Source organism: Anastrepha obliqua, chromosome 1 (genome assembly GCF_027943255.1).
Source record: "Anastrepha obliqua isolate idAnaObli1 chromosome 1, idAnaObli1_1.0, whole genome shotgun sequence".
Classification (NCBI taxonomy): Eukaryota; Metazoa; Arthropoda; class Insecta; order Diptera; family Tephritidae; genus Anastrepha; species Anastrepha obliqua.
In genome coordinates, this window is record NC_072892.1 from 45,104,480 (window position 1) to 45,127,675 (window position 23,196).

Sequence of the window (23,196 nt, forward strand, 5' to 3'; positions counted from 1 at the left end):
ATACGTAATTGACCTTAATAAAATTGTGTTTTATTCAAAATTAACACCGGCCCTTGAAACTTAACCAACCAACCTTACCAATAGGGGTTTTTCGACAGATTACGCGTGACTACTGTCAAACTAAGTAAATGATTTGTTTCAGTATTCGTCGATATTTCATCATGGAAAGTCCTACGGCTCAACAACGTTTACAAATCCTACAATTGTATTACGAAAATCTACGCTCCGTGAAAGTTGTTCACCGCGCGCTCCGACCAACTTATGGTGTTCAGCGATGAGACCCACTTTTGGATTATAGGCTACGTCAATAAGTAGGCTGGCCATACAGACCTTGAAACAATGGATTTATTGACTCGTCGTTTCGGTGAGCAATTTTTCTCTCGTCTCGGACCAGTGGATTGGCCACCAAGATCGTGTGATATCACACTTTTGTACTTTTATTTGTGGGGGTATGTAAAGACTAATTGCTTTGTGGATAAACCAGCTTCGATTGAGGCATTGCAAGCCAACTTTACTATAGTTATTCACGAGATACCAACCGAAGTGCTTCAGCAAGTCATTCAAAATAAATATTTACGAATGACTGAATTACGGCGCAGTTGCGGACCATATTTGAAAGCGATTATCTTAAAAAAAAGTAAATGCAATGAATGGTTCTACACAAAAGTACTAAAGATTGCCCAATAAATTTGAATTTTCGTTGTTTTATTTGAATTTAAAATCCGATTTCTCTAAATTGATCACCCCTCATGTATGTACATATGTATGCATGTATGCTTGTATTTATATACGTGTGTATGGCTTTATGTATGTATGTATGTATGTATGTATGTATGTATGTATGTATGTATGTATGTATGTGCGTATGTATGTTTATAAGGATATATAATATATATATGTATGTATGTACGTATATTTGCTTATGGATATGTAAATATATGCGTGTGTATAACCATATGAGTAGGTGCACTATTTGTAAAGGTTTTAAAACAAAAAAAAAGAAATAATATATTTATAGGTGTATGTGTGCGCGCATTGCATGTAAGTGTATTTCCGTTGCAGACGTTAAGTAAATGAATATTAAAGCGAGGCAATAGGAGTAACAGCACAAAAAAAAACCAAAAACACACAAAACAAAAATCTACAAAAAAAAAGCACAAAAATACTTCACAAACCCAGCTTTCAAATATTTACAGTCATACTTCGTAACACATTGACCTGGTTCTGCCGCTTCTGGTTTCAAAACAACAAACTCATCGTGCAAATTTTTTTTTTCCTTTTTTCATTAATTATAATTTTTTTTTTTTCATTCGCTTTTCTTTTGTTATACTTTTTTATTAAAGCAAGTGTATATGAGCAAATAATTACATACTTACAAAATTGCGTGAATCAAGCGAGTAAAAACCTTAATGTAAAGTAAATAACCTTAAGTACCTTAGCATACAAACATACCTACTCGTATATGTGTGTGAATGTACGTACTTCAATATCCATATAAATATATTTTATGCCTTACACATTTCACAATAGCGAAAAATTACAACAATCGCAAATCTCCCTACAAACCTACATACCACACAAACACACTCACGTTCGGACAACAATTGTTGATGTAATGAAAATTGCGCTACAAATACTTTAGCGGCCGGCAATGGCAGACCAAACAAAAAGCCCAAAAACAAAAACTTGCAATCGTATCATTAGTCTGCACAATTTTATTAATAGCTTTTTTTTGCTTTACCAAAATGTACATTTTTTTTATATATAATAGTAGACTGTGGTCCGTGGCTTCGTGGCGGATTAGAGATTCCATGTCAAGTGATGAAAATGTTGAACTGATACAATTTCGAAACAATTTTATTATTTTGAGAATTATTCAATATTGAAAATTTTGGTATAAAGATTTAAAACTAAACTAGAATTTTAATAAAAATAATGAATTGTAATAAAGGGTTTTCAAATAAGAGGTGATATTTTGATATTTAAAGAAAAATGATATTTTTTAACATAAATGATCGGATGTTTATTTGATTATAAAGAGGAAGGTATGCCGTTAATAGTGATAAATAACATCTGGCAAATGACCACCCGACCACGCTTACAGGACAATATCCTTTTCATGAAATTTTCCATAACCCTATATCCTCGATAGCCTCTCGAATTCCATATTTGAGGTCTTGAATCGACCCTCGGCTGTTGGCGTACACTTTCTCTTTGACCAAAGAAAAAAAGTCGCAAGATGTTAAATCACAAGATCTCGGTGGGCAATTGTGATCAACTCTTCGAGAGATAACACGGTCCGGAAACTTTTCCCGTTAAAAGATCAATCGTTTCGTTGCTTTTGTGGCACGTAGCGACGTCTTGTTAAAGATCCAAATAAATAACATCCAATTCTGGCCATAAAAAATCGTTAATCATCTCTGGATAGCGACAGATAACACCTGATATTGGAAAACCCTTTATATATTAAAAATGAATTTTCCATTGAAAATCATGATAAAATATACTTTTTTCAAAAAATTATTTTCAAACAAATATTTTACTTTTTTGCCCAAAACGTTAGGGAAAAAATGTTGGGTCCATTTTCATTTGGTTCGGAAAACTTCATTTATTATAAGGTTCTCAAAGTTATTGTGGAATTTCTTCATTGCGGATAGCACCTGCTAGTCTGCTTTCTCACTGCTCCTGGACCCAAAAAACCACTTAAAGCCACTATAAAGTCTTGTATTGCAGATGTGCGTGTGCCTGTTTCGTTACTAGTGGCACTGGCACTAAGATCTTTAGCAACAGTTCATAGTACTTGGGCAAACATAAATCTGGGTTGTTCCGGTAACGTAAACCGACAGGCGTTCTGCCAACTGTGTGTCATAGTGATCGATGATATTTAGCTAAGCTAAGCAAAAAAAAATGGCTATGGTGGTCATTGACGGTCATTGACGACATACAGCCGGAGTAACAGAAGAAGAAACAAGAAGTAAAAAATTGTACTGATTGAATGAGCCATGTAACTCTTAGCCATGGCGGAAATATGCCAAAATATCGTATTTTGGCGGCCGCCGTAGCCGAATGGGTTGGTGCGACTACCATTCGGAATTCAGAGAAAACGTAGGTTCGAATATCGGTGAAAGATTAAAATGAAGAAAAGGTATTTTCTAATAGCTGTCACCTCTCGACAGGCAATGGCTAGCCTCCGAGTGTATTTCGGCCATGAAAAAGCTCCTCATAAAAAAATATCTGCCGTTCGAAGTCGGCTTGAAACTGTAGGCCCCTCCATTTGTGGAACAACATCAAGACGCACACCACAAATAGGAGGAGGAGCTTAACCAAACACCCAAAAAGGGAGCACGCGTCAAATCGTATCGTATCCATCTATTACCATTTTAAGTTTTCAAGCTCTTAAAAAAACGCACCCGATAATTGTGGATAGTGCTAAATCTTATAAATTCATTCCATCGTGTGGTGTTCCTCAAGGAAGTATTCTTGGGCCCTTGTTGTTTCTTTTCTTTATCAGTGATACTTCTCAATACTTTGTAGAAGCACAAAGTGTGATTCTAATGTGTTGGTAAGCGCATAACTCAACAACGCATGGACCAATCTTAACAATTATTTGTTTTAAATGTTCCTTGAAGTCCAAGGATGGTTTTTACGATGAGAAAAATTCGAATAATTTCCGGAAAACCCCTAAAACAGCCCTTTTCTTTTTCCCATACAAATATTTTCTCACTAAATTTAGAGTCAATTTCCTATTCAATAAAGTTCATATTAAATTTCAAGCACTCATTGTTGTCTAAACAATGTAGGTGTGTTCCTAACGTCGAAGAGACAATTTGAGCTTTATTGCCGCTGCACAAAGTTCAATTAGAACCAAATGTATGTGTGTGCGTGTTCGCGTTGGAGGATCTAATGCGTTCACTCAAAAGTGATAATATCGTGAACCCGACCAAATTGTAAAGTCAAGAAATGTAAGAGCTATAGATTTGATTGACCTCGCAATATTCTCTCTTTTGTTTTAGTTTCAGAACGCGACATAAATTACATCAGTTGTCATTTATTGTATTTTTCAATCAGGTTTGAACCTCAAGTTTGAAGTCCTCTGGCAGACATCCCAGTCGGGGTTTTTAGTGGGTCCCAAGAGGGTAGCCAAAGTTCTGGAAGCGAAGATAATTAGGTCACCCGAGCTGACCCTTTTCTTTAACTCTCCTGAACAGAACCGTCACCATAATGATAGGGCGGTGTGTGAGGGCCAGCAGAGTATGGTAAAAACGTCTTAAGGTCGAAACCGAAACATTAAAAATCGATTTGACAGAACGAAGTCTGTGGGTTCCGCTAGTACTTTATAGTTGGTGCAACCAACGACGGTTATTCTTCAATCTTAAGAAATGCTCTAAATTACTTTTTTCGTCGTACCATTTGGGAAACTTTGTTTTATCCAGCATTGTTGAAATCCTGGACTTGGGTGTTGTTTTTGACTCCCGTTTCTCATTCATTGGCCACTTAAACTACATTAAACCTCAAGCTTATTCACTTCTAGCCTTTATTAAACGTGGCAACAAGGATACTGGATTTTAAAATTCCAAAGCATATTAACATTGCATAGAGAGCTTCTCAAACGAGAGTTATATACCACCTTGATAAAAAAAGTTCCCGGAATATATTCAGATAACTCAAAATACAAGTTTATTCCTCCAAAATAATAGTACTCCCTTCAAAGTACTCCCCATCAAATAAAGCTCTCGAAGCATCTCTGAAACTTATATTTGCTATACTCATCAGAGCCGTCTTAGATTTTTCCGTTATAGCATTTCTTTTTGGCGCGTTCCCAGTAGACGTTTCTTTACTCGATTCGTTTTTGATCAAAAATTCACTGATAATGAAGGCACTGTACAACGGGGCGTTATCATGGTGCAAAACCCACGAGTTGTTTACCACAAAATCTTTCCTTTTTTGGTGAAGCACTTCACGCAAATTCACTTCATAACACCCAAATAAAATCTCTTATTAACTGCTTGATCTCTTGGAAAACATCCGTGGTGTACGAGTACAATACCGCTTTAATCCATAAAAACCGTGGTGATTTTTTTTTGGTCTTGGTTCATTCGGAGCTCTGCACACGCTCGACTGATGTCTGATGTTGGGGTTGCTCATAAACCCACGCCTTGTCTCCTGTAATGATAGTTTGATGAATATTGGATCGGATTGAGCCTTTCATTCAAATCATGTATTTGGCCATATCAACGCTGTCCCTTTTTTGCATGAAATTCAGGTCCCTTCAGACCAACTTTCCAGCAGAACGGCGCAAACTCAAATCATTAACTACAATGTCACAAATGGATCCATAAGCAATGTTCAGGTCTTCTGCTACCTCTCTAATAGTTAATTTGCCGTTACTGATCAACTTTTCTTTCATTTTATTGATATTTTCATCAGTTTTCGATGTTGATGGTCTGCCATTACGTTCGTCATCCCCGATGGACTCAAGATCTCTTCTGAAATCTTCTTGCCACTAGAAACGGCTGCTTTCTTTAGAGTATCATTACTGAATCAGTTTCTTTTTATACGGTTCTCGAACTTTGAATTCATTTTTAATGCAAAATTTAATGCTAACTCGTTGTTGCAAATTCAAATCCATTTTTAAAACTGTAAAAAGTCGAAAACACGTACAGAGGTAGATTTACTCAAGACAGCGTAACTTTTACAAATGACAAGGAATAGCGATACAAATTAGATAGGAATCTTAATCACAGATGTGGCAGCCTAGGTTATATTAGGTTGAAGCGGTTGTCCTGTAGGACACACTCAGGCTCATAGGCCCATTGTGATGCCGCGTGGGGAGCTTGTCCCTATCTCTGAAGAAAACCAGTGTGTACTTTTCAAAAATTTTAAAATATCTCTGATTTCTGTAGAAGCCTAGGCTGTGGCAGCCTAACAAAAAAAAAAAGCAAAACTCAAATCAATTGACTTAGAGCGTCCATTCCATTTAAAATTACTAATTTTTATTACTAATTTAATATTATATCTATAAATTTAATCTGTAAGAATGTAATACTTACATTGGCTTGAAACAAAGAAATAAATAATTGAGTTTTCCCAGTATGAAAAACTAAAAAGTGTATACTAAATCGAGTGAGCCAAACAGACTTCTCAATTTTATTTCTGTAATATGTACCTGTGTTTATCGCACATATTTATATATACTCGTACGTACATATTTTTTACCTTTCTATTTTAGATTTTTATTGTTGTTGTTTTTTTTTCAATTCAACACTTTGCAACTCGACCGACCGCTTGAAACTTTGCTGACTTCCGCTGATTCAGCATAAAAGTGATCGACAGAATACTAACAGCAAAAAACACAACAACAACAACAACAACAACACGAACAGCAATAGCAAAGAAACAACTGTAAAAGAACAAACATTTGCAAGTGATAAAATAAAGTTAGTAATCGTAAATCCACACGCAATTTCATGTACGGCTACACGCGAAAATCGATGCATCCAGTTAAAGGTAAACGTTCACCAGCACTCACGCCTACAAACCATTTAATTAAGCAGCATTTTTTTATTTGATTGCACATTCAACACCTACAGCATATTTGCTGTAAATTTTATCACAAATAGTTACGTAATTTATTTTTGTTGTTGTTACCAATCATGGTAACGCATAGCCACGTTGAATGAATTGAGAGATTTGCATATGTACGCACGTACTCGAATTCAGCGATAAGTATGCAAGTGCTGCAATGGTTAAAGCACCTAATACAAGAACTACGTTAGTTTCGTAGGTAGAAGTTAGAGTCTGTCTTTTAACACACTCATCTAGACCGTTTCCGATCTATTGTGATACCGCAGTGGCTGACACTTATATCCCCAAGGTCATCGGTATTATTCAGGAATGTTGAACCAAAGTATCTAAACAGGACAATGACAAAACGATGCCTGACGGACTCTTTCTCATCTTCATTCTTGCAGTTTCTGCAATAGTTGAAATGAGGTACGTTCAATTTTTGAGCATGTTGACCTAGGTGGCAATGGCCTGAGATTACAGCAACTAACATAGACGCATTTTTCCTTGTGCGATTGAGTAGCGCCTTCGAGTACGTGACGTCCCATTCTGGCCGAATTTTTCATGTAGCGGTACATGTCAGACTATTTTTTTTTTCTTTTATTTTTTTACCGGAACTACGAACACGCTCAGGAAACGTAAAGTCCTTTGTACTGCACTCGGTTGTCCTTTTTGATTTTCTTTAAATCTACCCGACCTCCAAAGAAATCTGAGTAGATCTTGTGATGCCAAGGAGCCAAGGTGGTGGCTCATTAACACATCAAAGCCAAAGACCTCAAGCCTGATTCGAGCGAAGGCCGGGTAGACACATAGAATGTGGTCCGCCGACTCATCTTCTCATCTCACTCAGACAACGTTAAGTCCATTGTACTGCACTCGAGCTCCATTTATAATTTTCTTTAAATCTACCTGACCTCCGAAGAAGTCTGAGTAGATCTTGTGAGGCCAAGTAGCCAAGGTGGTCGCTCCTTAACGCATCAAAGCCAAAGACCTTAAGGTTGATTCAGCGAAGGCCGGATAGACACACAGATAGTGATCCACCGTCTCATCTTCCTCACCACATGCTAGGCAGACTGCACTGTCTGAGATGCCCACCTTTTCCATGTGATTCGCCAATAAAAAATGGCCCGTCATCAGTCCAACCAGCTACCTACAGTCCCTTCTGCTTAATGACAGGAGGATTTGCGATAGTCGGTCGGGCATGACAGGTAACATCAGTTTTGTCCATATACAGCCTCTCTTAACCTGCCAAGCTCACTTGTGGGTGAGACTATCAACTCATCTATTGTTGGTTAAAGGGTCAATGCCAAGCAGATGCGGAAATATTCTGCCATCTCGTTAAGAGAGGCCCGCATTTGCAAGCAATGATGGGATAAGTGAAAACGCATCAAAGAGATTTAATCGGCGCTTGGATATCAGAATAAATATCGATTGTCCAACCAGATCACTACCTCATTAATGACTAAAATTTCATTCTGAAATACGCTACAGCGATTAGGAGACGAGCCAAAATGCTTACTTTTGACTTCTTACAGCAGACGCCAAAGCTAACTTTATCGTCAGGTTTTGAGCCATTTAAGAACCGTAGGCAGTCTTTACGACCCAGAATATTGTCAACCCACTCACGCCTAGCTGAAATTCTAGTACTTAATACACTATTAAAATATGGTTAATCCAAAATAATTAGCCAACTGGTTTAATTGGATCCAGATCCAGTGTTATGGCCGATTGCCCATATCGAGCCATTGATTAGTTGCGGCAGGCCGAGCAGCAGTGTAACCTGCATTCGGTTTAACAACCATGTCTGGGGGAGGTAAGAAGAAAAGAGTATGCAGAGCATCAGAGGATGTAGTTCTAAGAGTGTCACTGATACATATAAACGCCATACTTTGAACTTTCTGAAGCCTGCTTCTAATCTTAGTTCTGCCGAGAGCCATCAACAAGACTGTAATCCCGTAAAGGAGTATTGGTATGATAACGATCCTCTACATTCATGTTAAAATTTAGTTTCTTCTCGAGAATTACGCCTAAATATTTGCCGATATCTCGTATTTCTAGCTTTTCTCCATTTAATTATGGTTTCACAAATTGTGAAATTTTATATTTCCTCGAGAACAGCAATAATTCTGTTTTCTGAAGGCTCATATCCATTCCTCTATTTAAAGTAAGAACTATACTATTTCAGCAAAACATTCGTTTATTTCCATGCCTGATGTAGTTTCGAGTCCCTTTCCGATCAATCTGTGACGGAAACATCTCAGCACCTATTGCCCTGCTTTTCGCGAAAGTTCAGTCGTTTTCGTTCGCAGACGCATATCCTGCAGACCGCTCGCACCGTATAAATTGGAGTGGACATCACCTACTCTCTTCAGGTTGCTCTCAAATGGATCCCTAGAGAATATTTGTTGGAAGTGGAAGGTTCTGAGTGAATTAAACCGTTTGCAAAAGAATCGCCTCTAACAACCACCAGGTAAACAGCAATAGAAACAGCGAATATCGCCGTAGTGCGGCAAATAATCAACCAGCGGTTTAGCTGGCTAAAATGTATCGCAGGAAATAATATAAATGTTCGAGCGCTAAGCTTTTTAAAACCAAATTCCATCGCTTCTATTAACATTGATAAAATACACGTAAAAAAATATTTTTCAGAAAAAAAGTTGTTATATTTTTGCTTAACATTTTTTTTGGAAAACATTTTTTTTTTTGTTTTTTGTCATTTTTGTTGAAGATTCTAATTTTCTAGAAGCAGTAAAATAATAATTTGATGGAATTCCTTTATTGAGATTTACTCCTGACAGCTCACTTGCCCAATATTCCTGGACTCAAGGAGATATTGATAGTCAATATTTTCGAAATTGAACCTTTCGAAGCCGCTATAAAGTCTTGTATTGCAGATATGGCGCAGAAATAATGAAACACCTAATGACTGAAAAAGTGTTTTCTAATATGGGTCGCTCATCGGCAGACAATCGCAAGCCTCCGAATGTATTTTCTCCATCAAAAAGCTTCTCATAACAAAAAACACAACATCAGCTGTTTGGAGGCGACATGAAACTGTAGCTCCCTCCATTTAGTGGAAAGCATCAAAAGAAAAAAAGCATCAAACGCACACCACAAATTGACAAATTGGAGGAGGAGCTCGGCCATTTCGCTTTGCTTCTTTATTCAGCTTAGAAGAGGCAGAACTAACAACACGATTTTTAAGGCCGAAGCGGTCAATAAAATCGGAATACGCCAGCGGTTGTGCATTCTTGTAATAAATTGTGCCCGAGCGATTCAGTTCTGCAGCACGCACGATCTGCTCTAGCATTAAATTAAAAACGACACACGACAGCGAATCACGCTACTTGAAATCTTTTCTGATACCAAATGGCTCGAATGATTTCTAACGAAGCCGCTGGTATTGCTCAACATCATTTTGTTTTGTTTTTTTGTCAGACTTATTAGTTTTTTTTAGGCAAATCCTTTTCGTGCTGTTTAATGTGTTTTTAAATTCGACGAATAGACGGTGTGTATGGGATTCTTCCAAAACTTGGCGTATTGTGAATATCTGGTCAAATGCGGCCTTCCCAAGTCAAAAGCCTTACTGAGCAGGCCCATTCAGTAGGTTGACGATGGACTTCAGTCTTTCACACGACTTTGTAGGCAGTATATAGAAGACTAATCCCGCGATAATTGGCCCAAAATGCTGGGTGGTGCCCCTTCTTATGGATTGGGCAGAGCACGCTCTAATTCCAAACGGCGGCAAGCTTTCATCCGACCTTAGTTTGCATAGAAGCTGATGCTATTTTGCATGGAACCCGAAACATGCACCTTACTAGTCTGATTATCAGGTGCAAAAAACTGGCATTTGGACTTAAATAGGTTAATTTAATTTTTATTTTCAAGAGATACTTGTGCTTGGCTCACCCTGTATAGTTTTGCAAGTATCATACTTTGTTAAGAGCTGTTAAAATCAATTCTTTCTTTTTAAATTTTAATTAAGTAAATTCATATAAAAAACTAAGCTGCATCGCAATTTTTTTACGGTTCAATTACAAGAACAATTAAATGAAAAAAAATAATTTATTGCCATATGTAGATTTTTAACCTTCACAGCATACACATTCGTGTGCATATATTTATATGAACAGCTCATATATAGTTTTTTTTTATTCCCTATGATGATGCAATTAGCTTTAAAATTCAATTAAGCCCCTAAGCATTTTATTCCCACAAAATATAATAATATTCATAATTTTTTTTCTTTTTATTAACTATCCCATTAAAGCGTTTTTAATAGAATATTTACGAATAGCACAACATAAAATGTTCAATACGACAAATCCCACCCAATTCGCAACAAAATTTAAGCGGCACTTTGAAGACTGCTAAAAATTCACGTTCAAGCTTTTAAAATATTTATCTAACAATGTACGAGTACTTAAACATACTATGCATAACATACACAAGTGAGCATACTGCCATATGTAAGTATGTAGATTTTTATGTCAAAACATAAACGTTGATTCTCTGTGAAATCCAAATCTAAGATGTACTTCCAAGTTTGCGCACACTTTGGGTAATTGTACATAAAAAATCATGTTATCGCAAGTGTATGCGTGCGTGTGCGTATGTGTGTGTGTGCGCGTGGCGCTGTTGTGAAAAATCGCCATAATGCGAAATTTAAACGTGCGAATATGTCTTCAGGGTTTTTCGCGAGAATTGTCAATGCTTCGCCAAATCGGCGGGTCGGTGACTAGCAGCTGGAAGCTGACTGCTGACTACTGACTGCTGACTGCTGTCTGCAGGCCGTTCTTGGCGGCACTCTGTGTTATTGAGGTGTAGTTTTTTGCCAAGTCAGTGCAAAGCGGCCAAGTAAATAGTTTTATGTGCAAATGTGCGAATATGAAATGTGTTCACACCTACTACGTACAGGAATGCACACAGCCATACATATAAATGTGCGTATGTATAAGAATGGGGAAGTATATTCTTCTAGTTTTTGTTTCTTTTTGGTTTTTTTTTGTAATTTTTTTTCTCTTTTACCACTTGAGTGCTCCGAGTGGTTCATATTTGCCCTGCATACGCGCATACATATATACGCACACAAGTGCATGTTTAATGCGTACTTTTGAGGCGTATACACACTCTCTTACAAATATTTCGCTTATGTACAATATTTAAGGTTTTTGCATTCAACTGCGAATATTCCATGCAACAGACACTCCCAATGCGGAGAAAAAGTGACTGCTCTTGAAACAAATTGCTCAGCAGCAATTTCTGTGTTTGATGTGTACACTGGCATGTATGTATGTATATATATATATATGTATATGTACAAGTAGGTTTACTTCATGCATGTATATGTGCAATCACCAGATATGTGTAAATGACGAGACAGAAATTTCATTTGGAATTTGAGTCGAGGCAATCTTCGGCAACTCGAGCAGCTATTATAAAAATTAATTTTGTATTTTTTTCAAAAAAGGGTCTTTCAAACGACTCGTACGGATGTAGTTTTAAGGGAGAACACCACTGTGATTTTTCAAAAAACTAGATATTTTTCCATTTTCTTAAAGTAGATATATTCAAAAATATGTAAAAAAATGTTAACTTAAAATCTTGAAAATGGACGAAGTTATACTTTACATATCATTTCAGTTATCGCTACTTAATACTGAACACTCTCACTGAGCACCGCCAATGAACAATTTAAACGCATTTTTCTCAAAACGACTTTTCTGAACCGATTTTAATTTTTTTTTAATTTGTGTACTTGTATTGGCTACAGTCGTACATAGCCATTTTTAAAAATTCCAAAAATTAATATTTTTTCAAGCCTTTTGAAAACAAAAAGAAGAGTAAAAACACAAACTCGGATTTCAGACCTGCACCATTTTCTCAAAGAAAAAAAAAAATAAAAAACAAAAAACCGCCCCGTCCGATGATTGCCATTGATGAATAGATTAACAATTTTTTTGGTTTTTTGCTTTCAGATGATTTTTCACCGCCGTAAAGTGGCCACCAGGGTGCATCAGTTTTTTATGACGTCATTGCATTAATACTTCTATTAATAACAATTGTAATTTTTAATATTTTTTAATAAAAATTTGTGCCAGTATAGTTGAATATATGTTAAATAAATTATAATCTGTCCGATCCTCAAATAATCATCCCTACTTATGAAAAAAAAATCTTGAAAATCACTTAATTTTCACGCGTTCACAGTGGTGTTCCTTCCACCTTCAAATAAAATGTAGGAAAATTTAAATTCTTTCAAGTTTCACTATTTTTATTCAAAGTACTCCAAACAATTCTATGTGAAAAATTACATCAGTTAAATGCCCACCTGGGGCACGTCTTTGAAATTTTCAAAGACTCACTCAGTCCGAATATTGAATGTTTCAGCTTTAGAACCGCTATTGGTTTATATATATAGACTTTACTTTTCAAAAAAGAAAAAATCAAATTTTGCGATATGTTGCGCCTAAAAATCGACCATTTTCATTGAGTGGAGTGAAGGGTTACAATATATACAGTAACATTCAGGAACATTTTCTTGGAGCCCATTATTTCCCACTAAGAAGAGTCTATTTCCAACTAAATATTTGATTAAAAAATCTCTATAAAAGTCGTAAATGAAATTAACAGATTTTTTTTTCAAAATAATACATATATTACCTACTAAAAAATTAGATAAAATTCCTATGCGTTTTATTTCATGAATTTCTTTTTCTTAGCATCACAGTGCCTGGTGAAGCATTGCTTCATTCACAACTTTGAAAATCAATTCATGAATTTAGAGCTTTAATTTGTCGGAACTTTAGTGGAAAATTCAATTTGGGGAAGCTTTTACTATTTTACAAGCAGATTGCATTGAAATTTCGTTTTGGTTTTTCATTAACGGCTCACTTGTAATAAATTAAATAGTTGTTCCCATATAAGGAAGACTCGCTCGAAAATCTTACAGAAATCATGTTCTACATTGCTGCCATTAAACCAAAAAAAGAATGGAATTGAATGCCATTCGGAGACGGCCGGAAAATGACTTTTGTGAGGAGGTTTTTCATGGCAGAAATACACACTTTGCCTTTGCCTGCCGCTTTTAAGAAAAAGTTGTTCTTCTTTTTGGTATTTCACAGAGATTTAAACCTACATTCTCCGAATGGTAGTCACGTACCAAACCATTCGGCTACTGCGGTCGACGAAATATACATACATTTAAAACAACTGACTAATAGCCAAAGACAAATGTGATTAGTTGAAAAATAACCACATAGATTTTGCAAGATCTGCTGGTGTTTGACGGTTAAGCTGACTTGGGTAGATTTCTGTGTACTGGGAAGCCTCCTTATCATAGGATTTTTGTGCGTCAATAGTTTGCTTATATGTCTTCTGCTAGTGCTTTGTATTGTGTCATCAATAGCGTCGATATCAAAGTCGCGATGAATATCTGCGTTAGGTATGTGCCAAGGTGCATCAGTCAAGGCTCTAAGTATTTAAAACTGGATCGTGGTAGAATACTTAAATTACTTTAAGGCAAATCTCAATTCCATATTTTCAGATCGGTGCAATTGGCCTTCGATGAATAAGTATTTTATTTGGACTGCGGTCCAAGCAGCCCGTACAGTTTCTTAAACAAATTTTAACTTCATTTCGTTTTTTCTTTATTTGCTCCTGCCAGTTAAACTGCACAGACTGGATATAGTCTTGCTGTAAATAACTGTTAAACAAGTTGGTAACGAGGATGTTGCAACAAAATGGTGCGGAAGCGCTAGTAGAATTCTGGAAGAATCACCACTTTAACCACCCAAACAACCAATCTGCCAGTTTAATTTTGAATCGATCGTAATGCCCAGATCTTTTGATTTGGTGTCCATTAGGGCGGGTCGATTTAAAATTCGCTCATTGCTCTGTGAAAATCGTATTCTAGGGATCAAAATAAGAAACTTTGCCGAAGGAACCATACCTCTAAAACGAATTCTGATAGCCACCAATTTGAGTAGAACGAAAAATCCCACTTTGACCCATTTAGAGTGCTCCAATCGAGTCCAAATGTATGACCGCCCCCCACTAACCTTGAACGGCCGATCCACCCATGCCAGTGGCACACCCCCTGAAACTCCCCTGGGGGGTTCCCCATACAATCATTTCAAAATATCACCATTTTTGGCCTTTACATGAGAAAAGAAACTAAAAAGTTCGACCCAAATTGGGGGACATCAGAATTCGTTTTATAGGTATGGTTCCTTCGGCAAAGTTTCTTATTTTGATCCCTAGAATATGATTTTCACAGAGCAATGGGCGATTTTTTTGCCTCCCCACAAATTGACCCAGCCTAGTGTCCATATACATGTCCAAATTGCCAAACCCAAATTGGTTTGGTGATTGCCCTGCGGTTTGTGTAGTTTACTTGCATTGTTCATTTCGATGTTCCATTTTTTTAACCAGTTTCTAAGTCACTTTTAACTCGTTTTGTGTACCATTAGGTCTTTGTCATCCGCAAATGCTGCTGTTTTTGGACTTCGGTATCAGTAGGTCAGCCGTTTATAAGAGTTATAACGTTTGTCCTAAGACACTACATACCTTGAGGAATACGCGCCTTCATAGGTTGGATGTCTCAGCATGTGCCATTGCATTTATTATAGAATTTCCTGCCTGTATTTGTGGAAAAGAATCACGACGTATCAGACAATTGAATCATAAGCTTGACCTCTCCACTTTCTAATAGTTTATTTTTTACCAAAAGTTTAAAACAAAGTTTATTATTTATTGAACCGAGCCCCTTAAATCCGTTCGGTATCTATAGCACGAAATTTTCGACACTCACTGATGGAATACCCCACTTATCTATCTGTGATACTTACATATGTATGTATACCCATATGTGTGTATGCTCATATGAATGTTTACTTGCTCTAACATCTACCAAAGCTGGCTGGGAACTGTCTATGAATCAGTGGACTTGAAGTGTTAACAATTATATGCTTGCCTATACAGTTGTAGGTGTGTGTGTATGAATTGTTTGCTAGCCATGTGTCAATACTATTCATTCAAGTCAACAAAAGGCAGCAGAAAAACGATACAAGAAAAAAGTCCAACATTTTGCATGCTTAGTGCACACATAACAAACTATACAGTCACACTCATACACACACAAATGCACGCACACGTGCGAATGAAATAAAATTGAATGCAAATACCAAAAATGTAAGAAAAAATCTCAATATCTCGCATGATGTTGTGTCTTGACCTTGAAATGCTTTCCATTCGAAGCGACAATGAGATAAACGTCCGAACGCTTGTTTGCTCATTCGAATGAAGCTTAAGTTTGAACGCTTTTTTTAAGGCGACACCAACATACGCACGCACGCACGCACGCATGAATGCTCACACACATGCAACGTTGTACTAAAATCTTTATACAATGTGTTTCATTTGGAGCTTTTATGTTCACGAGGGAGAAACTGTGGTATTTGGTGACAGTCAATTTGATAAGTCATGCCGCTCTTTTATTTAGTATTTGTTGTTTCTTTTTTTCCGGGTAATTTCACAATATACTTTTATATAGGAGTTGTGCAAATTTATTTCCAAAATCAGTGTTTAGTGAAAAATACTCACAACGCTAATTGCCCTATAAACGACATACTCTACACCAGCGACTAACTGAGGCGAGTCAATGGCTTTGTGAGTAAGCAAAATATTTTCATCGCTACCATCACCAACCTACATCTGGCTCATCAATTACTGGCATGACCCGAAAAATGCACTTGGTTGAAGGCGTAAAAAGCGTCACACCTCCACAAATGCGATGAACATCGATCAGTCAACGTGTATGGTGATAGAGGGGTCTTCATTAATAAGACGGCCCTGATTTGCAACCATCTAAGGATTGTCACTTATGTTATAGTTTTACAACAACAACAATAATAATAATTGACAGCATGAATCCAAGTTGAAAGATTTTTGCTTCCAAAAGTGCGTGCAAATGTTCGAGGACCCTTGATTTCAGCAGCGCGATGTCACATACCCCAATGCAAACAAAGCTATCGATTTCATGAAGAATATGTTTTATGATAAGACCTCCAACATCAAGTGCTTTAAAATCTGCTGGACTCTGTTTTGCGGAAATATATGAAGTGAATCCAAGAAATCACCCCGTTATTCGCAGACTCTATATGTACCTATTTTAGGTAGACACAAAACATCAAGCGATATATGAATACTTTCGTACAAAGCTCACTACTCGGCAGACAATTCGGAGCTTTGAAATTTATTTCTGCCGTAAAAAATGTCTCATCGAAATCACCTGTAATTTATACATATATATAATTGGAGCTTACACTCTTTATCGGGTGTTTAGCCATGCTCCTCCTTCTACTTGTGGCGTGCATCTTGATGTTGTTCCACAAATGGATGGGCCTACAGCTTAAAGCAGACTCTGAAATGCACATGATTTTTTGTGAGGAGGTTTTTAATGACAAAAATACACTCGGAGGCTCGTCATTGCCTGCCGAGGGGCGACAGCTTTTCCTCATTCATGTGCTTCATGCACGGAGATTCGAACCGACGTACTCCGAATGGTAGTCACGCATCAACGAATTCAGCTACGGCGCCCGCCACCTGTCATTTAGAGATGGTACGATATAAGATACAGAGGGTATCGTCCTAGTTATTTAAGCACATTATTTCTTAGGTAATTTCTGATTGATTTGACTATGTGACATGCGATTTTAAAGATTATTAAATACAAATTATTTTTTTGCTGTACGTCTTTTTTTTAATGTTACTTCAAGAGTCCAATTGTTCTACTATTTTTAGTTAAAGGGTATGTCAATTAATTTGTTTTTTGTTGATTTGATTTTTTTGTATCCGGAAATTACTTCCTTTAATAGTTTGCTTATGTTCAAAGTATATTTTAAATTTATTAATAAAAACCAGAAGTAAAATTCAAGACAAGCCCTGGCAGTTAAAAATTGCTGCTTGATAAAGTTTTGAATTTATGATTTTTCTTTTAAGTGTTTCCCGCTGCACATTCATAAAAAAAATTCTGTGGAAATTTTCTCCAAATTGTTTTGAAACCTAGTATGTGTATTTAGCTATACAAAAAGGTAGCACTGTTGAATATATTCATACCAGAAGAAAAATTCACTCGAGTAAAGGATGGCGGCCGCCGTAGCCGAATGGGTTGGTGCGTGACTACCATTCGGAATTCACAGAGCAAACGTCGGTTCGAATCTCGGCGAAACACCAAAATTAAGAAAAACATTTTTCTAACAGCGGTCGCCCCTCGGCAGGCAATGGCAAACCTCCGAGTATATTTCTGCCATGAAAAAGCTCCTCATAAAAAAACAATATCTGCCGTTCGGCTTGAAACCGTAGGTGCCTCCATTTGTGGAACAACATCAAGACGTACACCACAAATAGGAGGAGGAGCTCGGCCAAACACCCAAAAAGGATGTACGCGTCAATTCTATTTATATAGGTATATACTATTTTTGAGAGAAGCGAACTAAATTTATAAAAAAATTACAGCAATTTATTTTTATCCAAAAATTTGTGGTGTACGATTTTCGAGGACACTCAATGTATATATATTTGAAACCCCGAAAATACCAAAAAAAAATTTTGTAAATGAAAAAAGAAAGAAAAAAACTAAAAAAATTACCACATTTTTTTTTAATTTTGACGATCTTTTGTAAAATATTTTGTTCCACGGTTTATACCATTTTTGTTAGAGTATGAACCATATTTATGATAAACTAACAAACAAAAGTTGATATTGCAAATAGCTGTTCGATTTTCACCGACACTCACTGTATATGTACGTACATTAGGGTGGCCGCTATTTCTGCAATTTTTTTTATTATTCAAGGGATATGAAGCTGCCCAAGAAATTACTAAGCACGAAATCTTAAGTCAGTCGGCTAGGATTTAGTGGTTTCGACTTGAGCTTAATGTTTGAAATTGGTATTTTTTCTAAAGAGAGATAACACAAGATGGCGCAAAATTAATCACTCTACCGGAAGACTTGTGAACCAGACAGCTGGTATATAAAACCAGACAGCTGGAGTATACGAGTAAAAACAAACAAGCAATGGAGGACGCAAATATTTCCATCACTAAAAATATTTTGTGTTTTGCTTTATTTATTAAAGAAGTTATTCAATAACAAATTGTATAAAAATCTAATGTGATGTATAATGTAAAAAAATTAATCGCGACTCATCTTTATTTTCCAAATAATATTATATTCCAGTCAATGCGGAACATAAAAATCTTAGAAAATCATAATATGACGGAGAATCGTAATATAAATAACGATTTTCAAGCGTTCTAAAATCCGATATGTTAGTGATCTAGTGAAATGGACTACTCAGCGAAGCAACAATTTATGTTAAATAGGGCTTTGCTAAAACGGTATTTTCCCCTGATTCACCGAATATAATTTTAGAAACGTCATGGTAATCCCATTTTGAAACTGATAGGGATTACTGATCGTTGTCTCAGGTACTAAAAAATTAAGAAAAAAATCTGATGAGGGTGTTTTTCAAACATATTGTTTTCCATGAAGCAGCTTTCAAACCTCTAGACCTTCTTCCATCGGCTTAAAAATTCATATTTAACAGTTTTTTTTGTTTTGGTGACAACGTTTCTAGAATATGATTTGCCTCCCGTATTAATTCTGGTCACTCCAACCTTTTCTGCTCTAAAAAATGCTTTGTAGACTTAGTGGGGGAGAACTTAGTGTGATTTTTTTGGCAAAAACTACCAAAATTATTTCCTATTAGGTTTTAGGCAGTTATTACATTTACACAAAACATAAAGTCCACAAAACATTAGGTGCAAGGACTTCGTTGTACGATTTTTCGATTTGCGTGGAAGACATTGTTCCGTATAAATTGTTTCAGTTAAACGGTTAAACGAATTACCAGGATTTTAAATTTCATAGGGCGAATAAGGCACAACAAATTGGGGTCAGAATTAACGCGAACCCATACGTAGTTATGGAGCAAAAGCAATTTGAAAAATGCAATACTGATTTTCCGATTATGCGTTTGGGTAACTTTACGCATTTGAAAAAAGTGAAGTTAAACAAATCTAGTAAATTCATTATTAGTATGTGCAATCGGCCTACTCAGAACGTACCAAAGAGGACACTCATCAATTTTAGAACAATTCCCCTGCATTCCCAGCACAACGGATTTCTGTAGGACCAAGGACATCAATTTTAATAAATCCTTTGTCACAGTATTTCCCTCCAAAGAGGAATGGGATAACGGGCTCATTGTTAAGATAAATGACTTAAACATCTACACAGATGGCTCAAAACTGGACAACAAAGTAGGTGGAGGGGTCTACTCCGACAAACTCGGAGTATGCCAATCATTTCGCTTACCTGATCATTGCAGTGTATTTCAGGCGGAAGTCACTGCCATAAAAGAGGGACTTAAAGAAATAAAAACGAGAGTATTATCCACAAATGAAGTCTTCATTTACTCGAACAGTCAAGCAGCAATAAAAGCGCTGAAATCGAAAACGCACTCGTCAAAAACAGTTTTAGAATGTTTTAAACTACTAGATGACGTATCTAAGTGCTACAAGGTGCACCTTATCTGGGTACCAGGCCACAGGAACATCGCAGGAAATTGTAAGGCGGATGAACTTGCAAGAACCGATACAACACTCGATCTCGAACCGGATAAGGCGCTGATACCCATGCCCATAGCCACTTGTAAATTACTTATAGACAGGGAAACCATCAAAAAGGTAAATACAATCTGGCAAAACCTCACAACATGCGAACTAAGCAGACAGACATGGCCGAACTGGAACAGCGGTCGATCGAAGATCTTGCTAAGATTGAACAGAGAATCTATAAGAAAAATGATAGGTGTTTTAACTGGTCATTGTTTAATAGGCAGCCACGCTAGAAGGTTAGGACTCCCTTACTTCGATTTCTGTAGAAGCTGTCTTAATACAGAAGAAGAGGAAACAGCCAGACACCTTTTATGTGAGTGTGAAAGCCTAGCTATGAGAAGGCTGCGCACTCTCGATACAGCATTTCTAACCGATGTAGCGGATATAGCCCATCTAAAACTAACGAAGCTCTGCTCGTTTATTAAAGCAACCGGATGGTTTGAAAAGGAACACGTAGAGTAAGGATAAGCTCCAGTGGTATCACAATGGGCCTGCCGAAGGTCTAAGTGTGTCTTACGACAACCACCCTACCTACCTACCTACCTGCCATGTGCAAACATGATCTACTGAGTAGGTAGAAGAATTATATGACAAAAAATTGTACATTATTTTATTTTCTGACTGGCCATTATACACCTGTTTTATATATTATTTTTCTATTTTCTCCGTAAGGATAAAAAAACACATATGCGAAGGAGGTGAGACTAAAAATGTTTTTCCTTCATTTTCATTTGGCAGTCGTACCTATACGTACTTTATATATGGTGTTCTCGTTTTTTATAATTTTTTTCTATTATTTTATATTCTTTTTGTTTTTTTTTTTAATTTTTTTAAGCTATTTTTATTGCTTTTGTTTTTTTATATTTTTTTTTTAATTTATTATAATTCCTATAATTTTTATAATTTTTTATTATTTTTAATTAATTTTTAATTTAATGTTTTGTTTTGCTAATAGGTACATAGGCACAGTTTTAGTGCAACCAATTTTACATTATTTTATTTTAAATGGAAAACCTTTATACACCTCTTTTACCTGTTATTTTTCTATTTCCCCCGAAAGGTAGGACAAAAAATGTTTATCTTTCACTTTAATCTGACATTCGGGTGGGATATACTCGTATCTGATGGTTTCGTTTTTTAATTAAAAAAAAATTTTTTTTAATAAATTTTTGTTTTTTTCTATAATTTTTTAAATTTTTGTTATTGTTTTTGTATTTAGGTAATAATTTTTATAATATAACTATATAATTTATATACTCTTTAATTTTTTTTTTAATTTTCTTTTTTTTAAATTTTTTACAAATTTTTTTATTTTTTATTTTTATCTTCCTTTTTCTTTTTCTTTTCTAAAACATACATTTATATATTTAATAACCGGTTTTTTTTTCTTCTTAAAATTTTTTCCTCCTAAATACGAACCGGCAATCAAACGCCAACTATTTTTTTAATCCATGCTTATCCCAAAATCCTACTCTACTAATCTAAAAAGAACACCCTGTAATCACACGAAGAGATGAGCTTGAGCGACTAACTTACCTGTGGTTGTAGTAAGTGGAAAATATCAGCTGCTGTAAGATACAGTTTTAATTTCAGTTTCAATTTCAGTTTCAAGTTTAACTTTCAATTTTTTTCAGGCTTCCTTGTTCTCGAGTTGCAACACAATAACAACACTGTTAAATGCACAATCACTTTTTCGCTGCTTATTCAGCAGCACAAATCATAAAAAAATGTTTAAGAATTTTTCAAGTAATAAAAATTAAATGAAACAGCAAAAAATCGCTCCGTCTTCGGCGGCCTTTCGACTTGGCGTAAACAATGAATCAGGAACTTGTTATGCGCTACAAGCACAAGAATCTTAAGCTGTTTATTCTTTTCTTTTTTGATTATTTTTTTTTTTCTTCAAAAGTTAATTCTTTATTTATGAGCTCTCTATTACACAAAATCACGCTGACTTGCACTTCAGCGAATGTATGTATGTATGTAATTGCACATATATTTGTGTGCTTCTTTGTAGGCGCTTCTCCGCTCTGCGACAAAGAATCGAATCAGACAATAAACACGTCCGACTAGTTTCCAGCAAACTGTTGCAATAAAACTGACATCAACAAAGCAAACACGCAGAAAGAAACAAACAAACCAAAAATAAATATAAAAATAAAAATAATAATGGATTTGCTAAACGCGGAAAACCCGTCAAAATGAAGCGTAGCATTGACAGCAGAATTCGTAACCGCAAAATACACCAGCTTTGCAAAAGCTAAAAACAAACTAGATATGCATGTATGTGTGTCGAAAATTTTGCTACTTGACTAACAATTTGCGGTAATGTTAAAAATTTCTTATTTAACTGTAGCGACGCAGCTTCATCGACTTTGGCGTGACTAAATTGCAAAACGCGTGTGTGTTCGAACCGATGTTCAGATGAAGACTGTTTGCTACGCTTTCTGAGCTGAGAACAGCAAATCTACTGACTTGGCTAGATCAACGGCCAGCAGAGTTGCCCCGTCGCTTTACGACGATTTGTGCTTTTGTTTGTTGTTGCTTGCTGCTTGTTTTTGCTGCCACATTTATGCGCCGCGATCTTTGCGTTTCTTAGCTAATAAGCTTGACTACATGTGCTCGCACTTATGATACGCGCGCTTGTAGTGAATCAACACAAAATGCTCCCCGCAAGTACTGTGCTATGCAATCTAAGCACACCTGCACGCTTGTCAGTTTATTTGTTGGCTATACATATACAAATAGCGCTAAAAGCTTTTTTCGCTCCTCATGTTAGCCAGCGGCGAGCATCTTGGCCTAAAGCACTTTAGCGGTGTGCGCTCAGAACCAGTTTTAATTTTATGAAGTAGTAATTTTGATTTTTATTTATCTTTGAGCTTTTTGCTTGTAATCGGTTATTTGCTTATGATCGCCATCTGTAGCTTGCGCTTTTAAAACTTTTGTGAAGCC

The 23,196-nt window shown here is 36.2% G+C and overlaps 1 long non-coding RNA gene across 3 annotated transcripts in view; it reads right to left on the minus strand.

Moving 5' to 3' along the window:
- LOC129236239 (uncharacterized) overlaps window positions 1-22,876 on the minus strand; it is a 116,624-nt gene extending 93,748 nt beyond the window's left edge. The window contains exons 1-2 of one of the 3 annotated variants that reach the window (XR_008581645.1): window positions 22,562-22,876; window positions 21,784-22,328 (exon numbers count right to left, since the gene is read on the minus strand). This is a non-coding gene — a long non-coding RNA (uncharacterized LOC129236239). Of the gene's footprint in view, window positions 1-21,783 lie in introns of all 3 variants that reach the window. The other 2 variants (XR_008581644.1, XR_008581643.1) reach the window with 2 other exon arrangements.
- Between the last annotated feature and the right edge of the window lie 320 nt (window positions 22,877-23,196).